The 14,384-nt window shown below is 37.0% G+C and overlaps 1 protein-coding gene across 1 annotated transcript in view; it reads right to left on the bottom strand.

Moving 5' to 3' along the window:
- Positions 1 to 14,384, bottom strand: part of LOC150084721 (uncharacterized) — a 239,809-nt gene that overhangs the window by 203,137 nt on the left and 22,288 nt on the right. The gene's annotated exons all lie outside the window — the stretch shown is intronic.

The raw sequence follows: 14,384 nt of genomic DNA, 5'->3' as shown, positions 1-14,384 counted from the left end.
ATCCATAAAATCCGTTGCTGAAGGCCTAAGCACTTCGAATGAAGGGCACTGTATTCTCCCCTTACTTTTATTTATTATTATTTTTAATTTCTTAGATGATTATTTTGATTTAATGTTATTTGGACAGTATGCAAAAAAAAACAAAAAAAAACACAATCAATCATCAACTGCAGTACAATAAATTATTTATAATTCACAAAGCGGTGTTCTTTCATTAGTATATTATGTGGAAGATTGCAGTTAGTAGAATCGCTGTCTTCCTCAACTGCTTATAGGTAGCGGTTGGTAGAATCCTCTCCTCCCACACTGGGTGGAAAAGAACTAAGTTCAAATTCCATCAATGTCGTGAGAATTTTTATGTGTACTTTTCACAATGTGGCTGAGTTAGTCGGTCAGGCGAGAGCAGCATGTTTTTTTGTCCCTGAGACTCTGGTTTTTTCTCCAACAAAGAGCAAATTGACCACAACATACGCAATTTACAGGCATGTTATACACGGCATAATCTGGCTTAAGCTGCTGATGCGCCTAAAACCCCCATAAAACCAACCAACCCTTCAGTATATTAATTTAAAGATAATAAATAAAAAATAATAAAACGTTCAGTTTTTAATTCGACAAATACATCCCGGTTTTTTACTGAAAACAGATCTAAGTTTTAGTATTACATTAAACAGCATAATAATGCAAAGAAGCGAACTTATTCCGCATCTTCCGGACGAAAAAATGATAAGCAAATTAACATTGATATTCTAAGATCAGCTCAAATTTATTTGATATTTTAAGTCTGCTAGGACTATATGAAATCTAGTCTATTAGAGGATTTACTTTCTTTTATTTCTTTATTGTTTTCACGTAACAATTTCTTCATTTCGGCATGCTCTTCCACATCTTCAATTTTCGGACAGTTCAGACAGTTTCTGATGACGGTCGCTGGCAGTTTTAAATTTTGCCCAGCAGCTCGATACCAAATTGTATTGAGCTCCCAGAAAAATAGAATTTAAACTCCAGTTGCAGATTATCTGGACGGCATTGCTCCCTTTTCTAATTAGGTTCATCCCTTTGGGATGTGTATAAGTGGATCCTCCTAGACGGCATCAGCATACATGCGTTACCTGCCGTCATTATTAATATTTAACGACGGCTGTCATCTTCCATCAACCGTCAAGACTTGGAGCACGCCTACGACTCTAGAAGTGCAATGACTCCTAAACAACATTTACCTTTATTGCTTTGCTCATGGCGGCTACATGAACTTAAAAAAAAATCGCTTGTCTGATGAAACAAGGTTAACTATACGATACGGTGTATATAGTTAACTCTTTCTCATATTACAAATATTGGTTTTAAATATTTGTTTAATATCAGTAACCGTTAACATACGTAATTTCAAAGTAAAACAACACAATTATTCTAAATTATTCATCAAGTGGTTCGCTGAGAGTAATAAGTAAAATAGAAAAGTCAGTTCTTGAATGTGATGTTTTATTTTACGCTTACAACGTTTCAAGCGATAATAGCAGTTCGTAATAATCGTGGAGGATGACAATAAAACAGTAATCATTGCAGCTCTTTCACGTGGTCAGCTCCACACCACTTTAGCTGAGGTGTATAGGAAACATCGACCCTTTCAAAGGTCCACAGCGAATGGTGCCGCTGCTGGCCATTATTTCTTATTACACCCCAGGAGTTGGTCTCGTAATCTTCCTTCACTTGCCTAACCTCCTTTGTGACTTGATTACAGACTAGCTTATATCTACCATACGCTTCTATATCAGCTGATAATGTATATTTATTATCTTATTAGTTGTTTGTTTTATTCATCAGAGTCATTAGGCCTATAACATACTCCTATTCTCATTTTCGTTTTCCCAATGCTTATGTTACACCAAACTGACTCAACCCTGCACTTACCACCCATGTCGACTGGATGTAACATTATATCCTTTATATCTGATTGACACCACGTCTCCGATATCCTTACGATGTTGCATTTGATGACTTAATCAGTACTTCAAAGTCATCATATTTAGAAGAAAGAAGAAAATCTTTATTGTACAGTAAAGATACAATACAATAATGTGCCCGCCACAGCCAGGAGGCCAGGGGCTTGACAATGATATAGAAATATAAAAATATGTACAGTATAAAAATTTGTGCAGTATAAAATATTACATAACAATTAAAAACGTAGCATTAGCCATTCAATAGATATGAGTATGTACATAGTTGTGAGGCAGACAGTACACCAAGGTATGTACACGTTCATATGTACAAAGCACATATTTAAGCATATTCACACAAGTCAGAAAATTTCACAGTGCCACATTATTGTTCGGTATTGCATTTTCTTGTGAAGACAGTTCGTCGATTTGCCTGCGACGTGCCGTTATGCACCTCATAGGAGATAGCAGATGGAGATATCAGTATGAGTCGACATCAGGGGCCAAACAAAAGGGGAACAAGTTCGGCCAGCGAGCGCCTGTAATTGCGATCAGAAGCGAATTTCTGGAGGTCAAGTCCGATCATTAGCAGGGCTTGTACTGTAGGAAGTACTTGTCCAGGTAGGAATCTGTCACTGATCTTCAGCCTGTTCCGTTGTAGCTGAAGAAGAGGGGGTGGCTCGTAAGGACGGAAGTGGAACATGCCACTGGCATATATCCCAGAAGTCAGGGGAGTTGATTTTGCCAACCAGCAGTTTGACTGTGGTCACAGTTCTCCTGAGGCAGCCGCGGGATTTGGAGTTGGTCGGCCATGCTGGTGGTTCTCTGCTGAGGGGGGGAGTCGATGTTTGTGGGTTGCCCACTTCAATATCCAGTATTCACTGGCGAAGATGGGCTTCATGAGAGAAGGTACTGCGGATGCCCATATTTCAGAGGCATACAGAAAGGTAGGATACACAATGGTTTCCAGATATCTGATTGTGGTTCTTGCGTCTGTGTTATGAAGAAGATGTTGACGGGCAGTCCAGCGCATTCGGTTGATCTTGCGTAGAACACATTCGATGTGACAGTTGAACCTAAGGTTTGGGTCGAAGGTTACACCGAGATCTTTGTGTTTATTTACACTTGGAATAACTGCACCCTGCAGTGAGGGTTGTATGGATGTGGGACACTTCTTCAGAGAAAAAACCATAATAACGGATTTTTGGGGGTTCAGTTTGAGACCGAAATGGTTGAGATGGCTAGAGAAAGCTGTGATCTTATTACAGATTTCCGATGTGATCACTCCCCTGTCGGCTGATGGTGGTATTTCCGTTAGGAACTTTATGTCGTCGGCGTAGGTAATGACATCATCTCTGTTACACACAAACGGAATAAGGAGGGCGGTAAAAAGTAACCCCGATAAAACGCCACCTTGCGGCACACCAGCATTGATTTATTTACTATACTCCTAGCATTAGTGTAATTGCAAGTATATATGCGCATGTTCTTATTCTTAATTACCCTAACACAGCCCATGTATTTACTTGTTCCATGATGACTCTCACAGCAGGGCATGAAATCCCCAACACCTTGATTTCCAGGCTGCTACATGTTCCAGTAGAAGCATGCAGAATCGCTTTCACCTTTGCCTGCGTCTCTAAATTTTTTAGTCTGCGTATCCCACCAAGCTACAGTTTTCCGACCCACCTAACACTGCCTCGATAGCATCAGCGAATATTATTGTTCCCCCTGTATTTAAGTGTATTCCATCGCACTAAAAAGTCTTTCCTGTGAACAAGCACAGACCACGCTGCGAAAAATTCTGTCCGATGACCCTTGCACAGTCTCTCCACAGCCGAATTGATTAAGTCTCTCAATATGTACTCCCTCCTATTGTGCCTGGGCAGAATTGCAGATACTTTTTTAAAAATTTAATACTAACTCGCGACTTTTTCCCAACATTGCCCTGTGCTTGCTAAGTAAATCTTCGGATCTCTTACTCTTGATATCATTAGTGCCAACGTGTACAACAATATATATCACCTTTCGTGCCTTTAAAAGATTATATCTGCTATACAACGTCATCTACCTTTGTCCCTGGAAGACATATCCTGGTCCTATTCCACCTTTCCTTTTTTTTTTTTTTAAAAAAAAGGAAAGGTGGAATAGGACCAGGCCCGTTTCCTTGACAATAGTCACCGATAATAACTACCTCGTGTGCATTCTGCCTTGAAGATTGCCGCTGTTTTGCCTGATGGACAAGTGTAAGCTCTGAGTTGTGCAGCTGAGAGCTAGATGGGCTCCTCATTTTAATTCCTTCGAGAGCACCCACCCTGTTCATGTTCTCATAAAAGCCTATAGGAACGCCGAGTTCTTACCTAATTTCTTCCTCTTTGCACCGAACACACAAAGGCATCTCCCTGGCTGTATCACGTCTGGTTCCAGCAGAGTCTGAAAACATCGCACAGGCGCACGGGTGCCTAAGTACATGTGCCTTGAGTGACCGGAGTTCAAGCCCGTGACTACTGAATACGGTGCTGTTTCTTGTATTCAATCTATCATGGGAACTCCTCTGACCGTTTGGTCGTCCCGGAGTATAAACAGAAAATTTATTTATTTTATTTAAGTAGCATATTTTGTAAGGTCGTGATTCGTTGGAAAACCGGTCCCTTCAATTCCCCTTCGAGCCACAGCACTCACTGCTTTGAGCCCGTTGCGTTGCTGCCCATTCTGAGGCATGATTTCCGCTTTAAATTCAATTTAACATGACAATTCTACCCCAAAATGATAGATACCTAAATGCAGTAATACGTATTCGCTATGAAGTTTGCGTTTTATGTATTATGCTATACCGTTACGTTCGTAGAGTTTTAAAATAGTTATAGCCTTACCAGAAATTAAATTGCTTAGCTAGAAAAAAAAAAAAAAATACACGCCGACCTATATGATTACAACCGTCAGTCTACTTACCACAATGGCGCCTCCGTAGCCAGGTGGGCAGGAGCAGCAGTGCGTAGCACATGCTTCTTGATTAGACCGGGGTTCGAGCCCGTGACCACTAAATACGGAGGATGCGGAAAGGTCAGGGAATGACCACCGATTATCCCCGGAGCAATATGGCCTTAGTTGCTTAGTTTAGTTTTATTGGCGCATCAGCGACTAAGGCTATAATGCGCCCCTTAGTTGCTAATGCTCCTAAAAAACCAAATAACAACAACAACTTACCACAATTAAAACCCCACAATTCCATACTATGTACTACACTATTAGTTATATGATAAGATATTCGCACAAAATTACTACTACAGAAGCTCTATGAATATTAAGTCTTAATTTACAAAATCGTTAGCTAAATTTAAAAATAAGCTACCGAACGTGGTGACTAGGATTATTAAACTATTTATTGAACACAAGTTTATATGTTAATTGAGCCAATAAAAGGCAAAATTTTTAAAATAACTTATCCGTTTCGAAGAACTCAAAATTCTTCGTCTGCACAGTTCGTAACCTCAAACCCAATATCCCAAAAATCCAATATGTTTTTAAAGTAAAATAAATTTTTATTACTCTAGCATAGTTATTTTTATTTATAATCCATTTTAAAATTAAAAAACCTAAAGATCTTCATTTTCTATATTATAGCACATGAGATTTTTTTAAACAAATGAAATAGGGGTGCAATAAAACCACTAGCCCAGCCATTGTTTACGTTATGGCCGTAGACTTACTCGGCTCTAAGGGGAGGAACACATATAATCTTTATTGTATACAAACGTGGTATATACAATAGACCCTTCATAGCAGCAATTCCAGGGGTTAATATAAATAAATAAATTTTCTGTTTATACTCCGGGACGACCAAATGAGAAAAGGAGTTCACAAGATAGACAGAATACAAGAAACAGCACCGTATTTAGTAGTCACGGGCTTGAACCCCGGTCACTCAAGGCACGTGTACTTATGCACCCGCGCGCCTGACCACTAGGCTACGGCGGCCTTTATATGATGCAAGAAAGCAAGCTTATACAGTATCAGCCAAAAAAAAAACAAACAAAAAAACCTTTCCCATTTCACCCACTCATTCACTCCACAAGTTTGTCTCAAGACCACACAGATAAAATGGCTTCCAATACATGGATCACGAGCGGACACTCTTCCCCGAGACTGAAGGATTCGTGCTCGCCCTCCAAGACAAGACATCGCGAGGGAGCCCGGAGTGTCGGATGACATGTCGACGATGCCATCTGGCCTAAGAAACGATCCAAGAGATCACCGGAGGATGCAAGGTGATCATCCAGATGGAGTACACTCGTAGACACGACCAGGTGAGCCAGGATAATACATCAGAAGCTTGCAAGGAAATGCCAGTTGATCAAAGAAGTGTACCGCATTAAAAGTATGAACCCTAACCCACAAGCTGTTCTGTGACCCCGCCATAACAACGGACAAGACAATCCTTCATATAACCGCACATAACCCTTGTCTACAAGAAGGAAAAGGCTACCTATCTGATTGACATAGCGGTGCCCAACTCTGGAAACCTCCAGCAAACCCACGAGGAAAAGATCAGGAAGTACACGGACCTAAGGCAGGATATCAACGAGATGTGGCATATGCAACAAGTAACGACCATCCCGGTCATCGTGTCAACCATCGGTATGGTGGCAAAGACCGTACATAACAGCCTAGCAGCAATAAGTCTCCCACAGAACACATACAAGGAACTCCAGAAAGTAGCAATCCTGAACACCTGTAGGATAAAAAGTTCCTCGACTAAAGGTAATACCAGACATAACAACCACCTTGTGCAGTTGGTATCAGTACCTGTTACGATGTGGAATGCTCCATCAAGGAAAAATAGCAAAAATAATAATAATAGATATGGAATATTGATGGGGAAGTTGTCGCTATTCGATCCCCAGTTCTAACGCCACGTCAAAGGCACATAGTAGTGTACATTTTGGGGAATGAAAACTCCCCTCTTAGAATGAATCGTGGGCTGCAACTGTTCCCCTTCGCATAACAGCTGGTAGTTAATCCCAAGGTTTTTTGCCTTTTAGAAATTCTTCCTATCTGCAGGTTCGGAATCGAGCCCAGGCATTTTCAAATTAACGAAAAGCGGCATCATTTGAAAATGCCTGCACTGTTACTTAAAAGTTCCACGAAATGCACAGACAACATTATTTTATCCGCTCTTCTGGTGTCAGACGTATTGTACAAGCACAAGAAAAGATTGTAAAAAAACATCTGAAAATTATTATTTCAACTATGTGCATGTGTATGCAAAAAATATACAAAACTGGAATTTTTTTTTTTTTTTTTTTTTGTGTGTGTGTACCATCATCACATGAAATAGAAGAAATGTAGACTCCAGAATACAAATAATAATAAAGACAAGTAGGTGTGGAGGCCGCATTTAATAGTATTCCAAGTAATTCACGCGCATGTGAGTTTCATGACATGCCATGATGTGTGTGTGTGAGAGAGAGAGTCACGCAAGTCTCTACAAACGTACAGGGCTGAAATCAAAGGAAATTCAGTCAGGATTATAAAAATAACATAAAATACAATTGTGAATATGAAATTAGTGGCAAAAACGTTCGTTGCACTTAAACAAAAAAAAGCATGTAATAAATAACTTTTAACCTCAGGCTTCTATATTCCATTCAAATGAGGTAGTTAGGTTAATTAATCACCCATCCTGTTTCTGCTGCATACCTTTTGTGCACTGTTCTTCTGAATTGGCTTCTATAATTCTCGCTCTCTCTTCCAAACCAGTCCGAACATGTGCCCCTTAACGCCACACTGCTCCAATTTGTACAGCAATCTTTTATGTACAATAGTATAAAAAGCTTTCCCGAAATCCAAGTGTATGATATCCGAATTTTTTTTGCGTTCAGTTCCTTTTTTACTGGCCAGATTGTCTAGTCAGATTGGTTTGGCAAGATAGCTTCTTAAATCCATGCTGTGACTACTGCAGTATAATTGCTTTTCTGTGTAGATTGTCCTGCATTACTTCTTTGATCACAGGCTTCATTATTTTCCCTGGAACAGAATTTAAGCTCACAGATCTGTAATTACTCATGTCACCTTTTAATTCTCCCTTATGAATTGGGGATACGTTTTCACATCTCCAGTTCACAGGACCTTTTCTGAATACAAATATTCTCTTATAATTATAGCTACGCGTTTTCTTATCTCCTTTGCTGCCTCCTTTAATGTAATTGGATAAATCCCATCCATCGCAGACGCCTTTTATTTTATTTTTTTTTTTCCTCTCTTTTTCTATGCTTCAACAATTTCTCTTCCGTTTTCCTCTCAATCATCACAAAATGGTCTATTAAGGTTTGGAATTCGCCGCTCGTCGTTCTTGAGGCAGCAGTATTTTCCATAAAGTTTAGTCATCGTGTTAGAAACATGATGGCAAGGTCTCGGTTGCAAGAGTAGGAGATATCCAAAGGGAGGCAGAAGGCAGCATAGGTGAACGTCGATATTTCGAGAAATGCTGGACTGATGACTTTTTTGGGTTTTTTTTTTTTTTTTTTTTTTGTTTGAAATAGGAAATTTTTTAATGTTTCTGGAGACAAATGGCCAATGGTCAGAACTGAAGAAACTGTAGGGTTTTAGGCGCATCAGCAACTTAGGACTCGTTGTGCCGTATATATATTACATCTATAAATTGCGCGTGTTCTGTAGTCAGTTTGCTGGAAAAAAACCATGCTACCCTCGCCTGAAACCGACTAATTTAGCCACATTGAAAAACCCATAATTTCTCGCGTCATTGTCCTGGGAGAGTCGATGTTTTAGAAATTGATAGGTAGGGGATAGGTTAAAATCACCACAGATAATGGTAGTGGCATTGGGATGAATTTGATTTAGCAACCAAGTTGGCCTCACATTGGATAATTAGATGGTTTGTTGTAGGGTTTTAAGAACATTAGCGACTAAGGCCATATTGCTCCTTGTATATTTGTCTGCAAATTGCGTGTGTTCTGAAGTCGATTTTTTGTTTCGTGGACGAAAAACCTGAGTTTCCAGGGGGGGAAACCATGCTACCCTCGCCTGAGACCGACTAACTCAGCCACGTTGCGAAAAACTGCCCATAAAAATTCCTCACGTCATCGATGGGACTCGAACTCAGGTTTTTTCCACCCGGTGTTGGGAGGACGGCGATCCTTCCCACTACGGCATGATTTGGTAGTGGAAGGACATAGATTACACATATATGTATAATTTTCTCACCCCATAGTGAAAAAATTATACGGGGTTTACATACTTATAGCCTTGATTCGCCACACCTCGCTCACCCATGGTTATTTTTTCATGGGAAACAACCATCTGAACATTCTTTAAAAAAAAGCCTTAGACATCTTTCTCTTTTTCTTCTTTTTGCTGTTGTTTCCCTTTTGTTCTAACTTAATGGGATAAATAAACTTATTTTTATTATAAGATGAATAAATTATAACAAGTATCCCTTCCGAAGTATATTTTAAGGCCTATTCTCTTTGCTTTTGCTTCACACGCCCTTTCCTTGAGAACAGTGCAAACTGTTTTTTCTAGACAATTCAGTAAATTGCCTTCCCGCGTGTGCCGTTGTAATCGAGAAATATACAACCCCAAAGATGAAGGGGGAAAATTCAGATACAGTACATTTTGATATTAGAGTTGGTCTATCATACCATGCCATGATTTTTTAAAGAGCTTCTCTTTAAGCACAGCCGACGAAGGGCAGAGTCAAGGTTAATTTTTTATATTATCAAGGCACTCGATTAATTTCATAATAAAATATTTTCCAACTACAAGTGCTTATCATGAAATAATCAGCAGAGTACAGATATGCGACAAACTATCAGAAAAAAAATTCAGTTCATTTTAATAACGCAATTTAGTCGTTATCCACATACTACGATGGTCTGTTGTAATATGCGTACATTTTTTTGTATGGCACAGGTGATCTAAGTTGTTTGGCCTTGACATGGTCACGAAATGTCTATGGAGTTCAATATTAGTACCATGATAGCCTGCTGTTTGCGTCAGCGGGCACTTTCTTAGCTTGCATTTTTGAGGACGATGTAGCATAGCACTTTAACGATATTCTGTTAAAACTATAAAAGATAAAGCTGCTGATTTTAACTCAAAAAATTTAAGATAAATTAAATAATGCTAGTTTTCCACTTTAACCAGTAGCAATCTAGCACAGCTTAACAACAGCAACAAAAATAAATAAATAAATAACAATGATAATAATAAATAAATAACAATAATAATAATAAATAAATAACAATAATAATAAATAAATAAAACTAATGCCAAAGTCTGTCATATTCGGGAAAGGACATAATTATTTGTAGTTATAAAATCTCTTGAAAGAATACTGCATACTGCACTTCATATATATGATATACATTTAAATAAATAATAAATTTCGGTATTCTCCAGGCGTCAGAAGACTTTATATATTCATTGTGATTGTGTGCATATTTAGTTAAGGGCAGACAGATTTTCTGGCTGCCACAATTCACCATGGGTAATGCATTTTTCCTGATATTGTACATAATTCCATCCACTTTACTAAACACTGGCCCACGGCTTGCAAAATACCGCAGTTTGAAATATTACGAAAGTTAAATTTGAATTAAAATCTAACGTTACAGCTGTTTTCTGAGAGCTTCATAAGTGGTTAAATAACATTTTCAATAGACTTACTATACTGCATCGGCGTTCTGAATAAATTTTACATTATCTATATAGATCAATATCATAATTTCGGTTAATTTTTTTTTTTTTTTTTTTATTTGTTTTATTTGGAATTGTACCGGACTTTCATGAAGAAGGATTCTGGAAAAAAAAAAAAAAAGAAAAGAATTGAGAGGCCAGTTTGTGAGGGCGATAGTTGCAAGTATGGTGGGGGCAAGAGGAGAGGATGAAGTTGAAGGATTAGGCGGAAGTGGTTGGTCGCTGTGGCTACAGTAGAACGTGGGAATACGTTAAGCCATCAGACAACGATGATTGTTCTTCCATCTATTTTTTGATGGGATTGAATAGAATGTACAGTATATATCATCGATATATATTCATGACAAGTTCATAACAAAGTAAAAAGTTGGGAGAAGAAAAAAAAATCAAAACTTCAGTGAGCACAGTGGAAGAAAATGCTTGTATGAAATATTCTGAAATTGTTGTTCGTGGTGCATCTTCTTCATGCAGCTTGAAGAAGGAGATTCATGTGCTACGCATGAATGCCTAGGAACTGTGAACTGATTAGAAACAGATCAGTGAACAGCATTTACCCCAATATTTCCTTCTTTCTAATACCTATTTCTGATCAGTGTGAACTCTCGAATGTTATCTTCAGAACCAGGTGATGCTTATTTACGTAGTATCTAGGAAGATAAACCAAACTCCTATTGACATCAGTATAGGTGGTCACAATAGCTCTGGAACGTGCGGGGAAGTACACTCACGTTCCTCTACCTCTCCTATTTCGAACACTGGTTAGACAGTTATCTGCAAATAGAAATTCTCATTACAGAATTTCTATTCGCACACAGTATTTATTACGAATAGCACCAAGTTGTTTTAATTATTTATTATGTCTGTTATTAAAAATTGTAGGTTGCTAAGAATTGTTGTTTCCTGTCTTTCATTAGTAACCACAGTATTGTTAATGAGTGGAGAACAGATTCTCTTTAAATTGAATAGAAATGCCTACCGTAGTTTGTAAATACATTGTATATCTAATTCATTTATTCATAAAAAAAAAAACAAAACAAAACCAGGTTTGTTTATTAGTAATTTGGGTATCAATTCTAGACAGTCACGCATTAGCGAGAGTAGAATTTGTTATTTTTTGTACTTTTGATGACTATTGCTTACTAACTGAAACCCCGTGTGTTATGTCTTAGAATTCCCAATAGAAAGAAATTAAACCTTTATTACAAAATCGTACAAAGCACGATATGCGGTATTTATTTACGGTTGGCTTGTTAAACAAACAGAGTTAAGGCTAAATCATTACCAAGGAATGACAAATGCTAATAGAGTAAGAAAGAAGGGAAAGCAAAGATTGCTCTGGTAACCTAGGGAATAATATTATGCTATCTAGTTTCTACGAAGAGTATAGATAGAAAGCGGCACGGTAGGAAATAAGAAGATAAAGTAAGCACTAACAGTAAGTGCATTTATATGTAAAAGGAAAAAAAGTTGCTGATGAAAACAAAGTACAGACAATATTTTCGTGCTCTTGCAGTTTCCTGTTCATCATCCTGGCAGACAGTATTCCAAGTTTTGTTCAGAAAGATAGATTTCTTATGAGATTTTCCTTGTTGAAGTTTACAGTATTTTAAATTGCACCATTTTAATAGTAGTATTAAAGGGTCTCTCTCTCTCCTCTCTCTCTCTCTCTCTCACCTCCAGCTTAGCAGTAAATGCTGAAATAAATTTCGTTTTTTCTCAAATCCATTAAATCTATTTTTCCTGCGTTTCGTACGAAACCCTGTTCTGTTCAGTTAAAATGTAGAAAACAGCCGTTTTAATTCAATTTTTGATATCCGTTTCTGATATTTTTGAAATATTACTGACCTAAGTTAAATCTATTTATCTCTTTTCCCCCTTTCCAATTTCCTTCTTTCCGAATGACTTACTGTGTGCTCATTTTTTATCTTTGGTAAGCCCAGAATATCCTGAATTTCTTTATATTTTTTTTATTACCGTGATTTGCTTCCGTGTTGATAAAATTGCGTACGATCTTTAATATTTTATTCTCTTCATAAAAACACATCGCACACAGCGATGTTCTTCCGTAACCAGCTACATATCTGGCCTATACATTGCGCGCTAGAAATAAACAAATACAGGGTGTCCACAAACTTCCTTTACAAAAGTAAAATGTTATTGCCTGAATAGGATACATGATGCAAATCTAAAACTACTTCCAAGTGATAAATATTCTCTCTCTCTCTCATAGCAATATTATAAAATAGCAATATATTAGCAATATTATATAAAATAGATTTTATATAATATTGCTAATTATATGTTTATTTCTAGGGTATAGCAAAGTAGACCAGCACAGGTTATCTTAGTCTTTATAGGTTCTTTTGGCCTTATGGCCTGCAGACAACTTTTATACCTATATTTTAATACACTTTGAGTACTTATATAGTACCAATTATACTCTTACTGTAGTAATTAGATTACAGACTGTTCAATCCACAATTGATGGCATTAATCTGATCTGACATACCTTTTACATATATTTCATTATATATATATATATATATATATATATACATAGATAGGATTTCAATGTAACTCTTTAAAAGAAAAGTTTAAAGAGTCATATAGAAAAGAGGTAAACAGTAGATGAAATTGTTTCGGTGAAAGCAAGATTAATAAATTAGGTATGACAGATGCACCTAAAAGCGCAAAGCAGCATTAAAGGATGCAAGAGTATATGTAATTTGTATTAATATTACATTAAAGTAAGTATAAATGGATGTGAAAGTTACACAAGGTGCCAGTAACTATAAGGGTGAGTAAAGTAGAAAAAGAAGAGTAGTAGATTAGTAGTAGATTAGGTGAAAGAATGTTAATATCCTAGAGGTTATGATGAATTAAGTAAATTATAGGCTGAATTGCCAAGCCAATATAAAGTGGGGGAACTGTAAAGTAAAGTTAGTACAACAAAATATTAATAAAAATAAAATGAATATGGTATAGCTGTCATCAGATAAGGGGGAAAGAATTTTAGTAAAAGGTCTAATATTTTTGATATTAAAAGGTCTAATGCCAAAAATGCTTGATCTGATGTCAGTAGAAATAAATATTGATACATGATTAGGTATTTCATCAGGAGACTACACCTGACCATGTATTATTGATCAACATCATGGGCATATTAATATAGGCAATCTTAACATCATTAAGAACCATGACCTAAAGACTGCTATGAGCAAAGGTTTTAAATACAGACCCATAAATAATGTTAAACTTAATAGTATCAACAAAGTATTATATTTAAATCTAATACATTTTGTTAACAAACTTGCTTCAAAATACAACATTCCACATGAAGCTTCCATTAACTTTGCCGTATTTTGTAAGCAGTTTTACTGTATTCAGCTCAAAAATGAAATAGAAAATAGTTCCACTTTCACTGACTGCCATCTTAATCCTTCAGCCACAGTTAAAAAGCTAATTGCTTTACATAAAAAACTACACACTAAATTACAGAACTCAACCTTACCATTTCTCTATATGATTGCAAAATTCCATAAACAACCCGTAGGTTTTAGATTCATTACTATCTCTAAAAACAGTGGCTGCTGCCTTCCAGCCAAACATTTTTTCAAACTACTAAAAGCTATTTTTAATATTCTCACATCTACTTGGGTAATTACTAATAACTTAGCTGTCATCAACACCTTTAAATCTAATATTACCATAAAAAACATAGAAACA

This window comes from Mastigoproctus giganteus, chromosome 6 (assembly GCF_048544385.1).
Source record: "Mastigoproctus giganteus isolate SK-2022 chromosome 6, ASM4854438v1, whole genome shotgun sequence".
Taxonomy (NCBI): Eukaryota; Metazoa; Arthropoda; class Arachnida; order Uropygi; family Thelyphonidae; genus Mastigoproctus; species Mastigoproctus giganteus.
The sequence above is the reverse complement of the archived record's forward strand: the minus strand, read 5'-3'. Positions and strand labels throughout refer to the sequence as shown.